We start from the raw sequence: 3,372 nt of genomic DNA, 5'->3' as shown, positions 1-3,372 counted from the left end.
AATATCCAAGATACACTTCCAGCGGCTTGAAAACCGCTTTTGAATCCCTTTCATTCCATATGAATGTTTAGAGAAGCGAAGCAAAGCTGTAGTTCATCCTGTTTTCCAACCGACTTATTTTCATTATTAAGAAGAAGATTTTCTTGTCTTTAGTTTGGAGATGACAATGTTTGTGAAAACAGACTCAACTTGTCAACATTTTATTTCAATCCCCTACTTCTGACATTTTCGCTTCGGATTTACGAATTTCAGAATTTTTTCCACACCAAGGACTACCTATAGCTTGTGGACTTTAAGGGATGTGACCCACATAATACAGGCATTGTTTGTATTTTGGGGTATTTCATGTCGATAGGTTTCGGACAAAGATCTGCCAGCCATTCTGACAAAAGCATGACGATTTCGAGGTGTTACAACCGCTCCACGCTATCTACATATTGTTCTTGCATTTCATGAAGGATGAAGACTTTGGTGCTTTAACTCTCCCCGAATCTTTGCCTCTTACGTAATAGTCTTGATCTGCATTTTAATTCTTGGTCTGTCGAACGAATGATGATTTTGGGGTTAGTAATTCTGCCAGATTACTTAGTAATCTTGATCTGCATTTTGATTAAATTAGTTCTTAGAATTTCATGATGATCTTGGTGCTACAAAGCTCCTAGAATCTTTGTCCCTTATGCAGTAAACTGGATCTGCATTTTAATTTGGATGTTGGTTCCACAACGCTCCAAATACCAGTATTCAAACATTAATCTTGATCTGTTTAGCAATAAGATTTGGTGCCACAAATACCAGAGCACGTGTCGCTAACGCTCGTTTCCTTGACTGACAGTCTTAAGAAAAGAACCCAGGAACCTTTCAGATCGAAGATGGATTTTATGAAGCATTTATAATTCCCTGCACTAATACTTCTTTTATAGTAATCGGATTAGGCAGATCCCTATGGCGTACTGAACTCAGGTGTTGTCGCCCTTTAATTTTCACTCTCCTGTAAAGGAAAACACGGACCGTCTTTAATACAGATCAAAAGAAAGATGGCGGCTTGTAATCCTTTTCAAATGGAAGTAGAATGAAAAGACGTAGCAAAAGATGCTAGTTTTCATCCAGTAATCCTCTCAGTCACGATATTAACATTAATAATTCTTAGTTTTAAAGGAATCAAGTCTAGCAATGGATTATTTCGCCGACTGTCAAATGAAGCAGACTTTAAAAAATTTCAGTTTTCCAGAAAAAAATTGAAGAAAAGATTGAAGTAAGGCTGTGGGTTATTCGGCATCACTCAACATTACTCGACAGTTTCCGTAAAGCTAAATCTACGGAAATATGTTGCAGGACTCTAATGGCGTATCGCGTAGGATTTACGAAGGATACCTAATATTGTATTTATCTGTTAAAATGACTTCTAATGCAGTTGGGTTAAACCTTACCACCACGCTTTCGTAACCTTTTATTTTGATTGAATGAAAGGTTCTACACGTCATCTATGATCTGACGATATTCTTCTTGAAATTGTGTTCCGGCCGAAACCCTATATATAACCAATCCAAACTTAGATCCCCGTCTAAATCAAAGAGAATGATATTGTATTGTAACTCAAGTACGCTCTTTCCAGACAGCCAGTGGTTTGAGCTTCAAATAGAATTACAGGAAGGGATACCTTTAAAGTTTTTAAAATGATCAATATGTTTATTTATTTTAATATTAATGGAGTCAGGAGATTATCTCGGTTGAAAGTAAACACAACAATTAGAAGCCGCTGGTGTTCTACGGAAATGTCTTGAAACCTTTCCTAGTTTCCGTTGATTTGGTGTGGGACTGAAATTTAATTGTGCTGGGTGCGTTTTATTGGTTTTGGGACTGAAAACCTTTTTTTAGTTTCCACACGTTGATATGGTTTGGGACCGAAATTTGATTTGTTTTTTTTTTGGTATGTTGTGTGCTCGTAAAAAAAACCTTAAGTGGTTGCTTGTAGCAATGGCGTTCATGAGTATTAAGAGCAACTCCGATGCATCAGAGATGTGATTTGCGTTCAACCACAGGTAGTCGCTATGGTGTGAGGGTACCTTTAGCTTTTTGAATGGAACAATAAACCGAGGGGTCATAGACAAGTAGACACATTTTTGCCTGTTTATGTGGCTCTCATTCTTCTGGTGCGGAAACTTTCAGACGTTTATACGAAAGTTTTTCTTTTTTGTATGGAGCTCTTATAGTTTTCCATAGTCTCATCTAGAAGGAGTGTTACGTCCTATCTTACTGCACCTGAAAACAAAAGAGAACAAATGGACAAACGTATTGATTTTGCGCTAGATAGTCACTGAATACCAAGCTTTCAAAGTGTTGTTATTTATTTTTTAATGAAGGTAATAAAATCTACTACAAATCGTCCATTAACCTGTATTTTATACCCTAACCTCTCAGTCGACTCGTCAATAAACAGCGACAACTTATTACACTCCATATGTCCATATGTAAGCAGACGACACGCATCATTACGCCACGACAATCACGACTACCTCTAGGTTGAATGATTACGCGATGTGATATAGTTCGTATCCCATCTGTTCACTTTTTAGTGTAGCCTTGAATATTTAGTCATTTTGTGTTTAGAAATATGAGCAAAATGGAGGGAGAATGAGCTTAGGAACTATTTTCTATTTATAGATTTATTTAAAGTTGCAAATACATACCTTATGAATTCTGGATTTGATTTTCCAGTCTCACGAGGTCTGGCGTGGAACTGCATCTTTAATTCTATTAGTTGCAGGGTTCCACATGAACCCTCGTTGAATTTTCATCGCGATTTTTCTGTCCAGTACCATATCTCGATTTTCCAGTCTCTCGTTTTTGTGTGAATGTGTTCCTTAAATGCTATTAATTCCGACTGTAGTTTAAAAATTGCAGGCTTTCACTAGAACCACTGTTGAAATTTATTCCAATTCGTCAATCCAGAATCTTATTATCTCGACTCTCCACTGTCATGGATTTTGGGGTGGTTGTGTTCCTTTAATTCTATTAGTTCCGACTTTAGTTTGAAAGTTGCAGGGTTCCACTAGAACCATAATGGAATATTTAACCAGGCAATCGAGCAAGGCACCATTCCTCTATTCACCATTGTTCAGTGGAAACGAAGCCAGAATTCGCTGTTTGTGGCGGTAATTAAACTAAATTGATTAACTGTTTTCAAACCAGTTTGCTAAAACCGCTAAGCTTTCTTCACTTCATTGCTTTTATCTGATTTCATTTGAGGGGATGAATAATTGAATGGGAGGAATGAATGAATGTGGGAGGAATGAATGAATGAATGAGTGGAGGGAACTAGAAAATGGTTAAAGGGGAATATATAAAGAATATTAGAACCCCCCCCCCCCCCCC

This window comes from Lottia gigantea, assembly GCF_000327385.1.
Source record: "Lottia gigantea unplaced genomic scaffold LOTGIsca_10, whole genome shotgun sequence".
Classification (NCBI taxonomy): Eukaryota; Metazoa; Mollusca; class Gastropoda; family Lottiidae; genus Lottia; species Lottia gigantea.
This window is presented reverse-complemented; position numbering follows the sequence as displayed.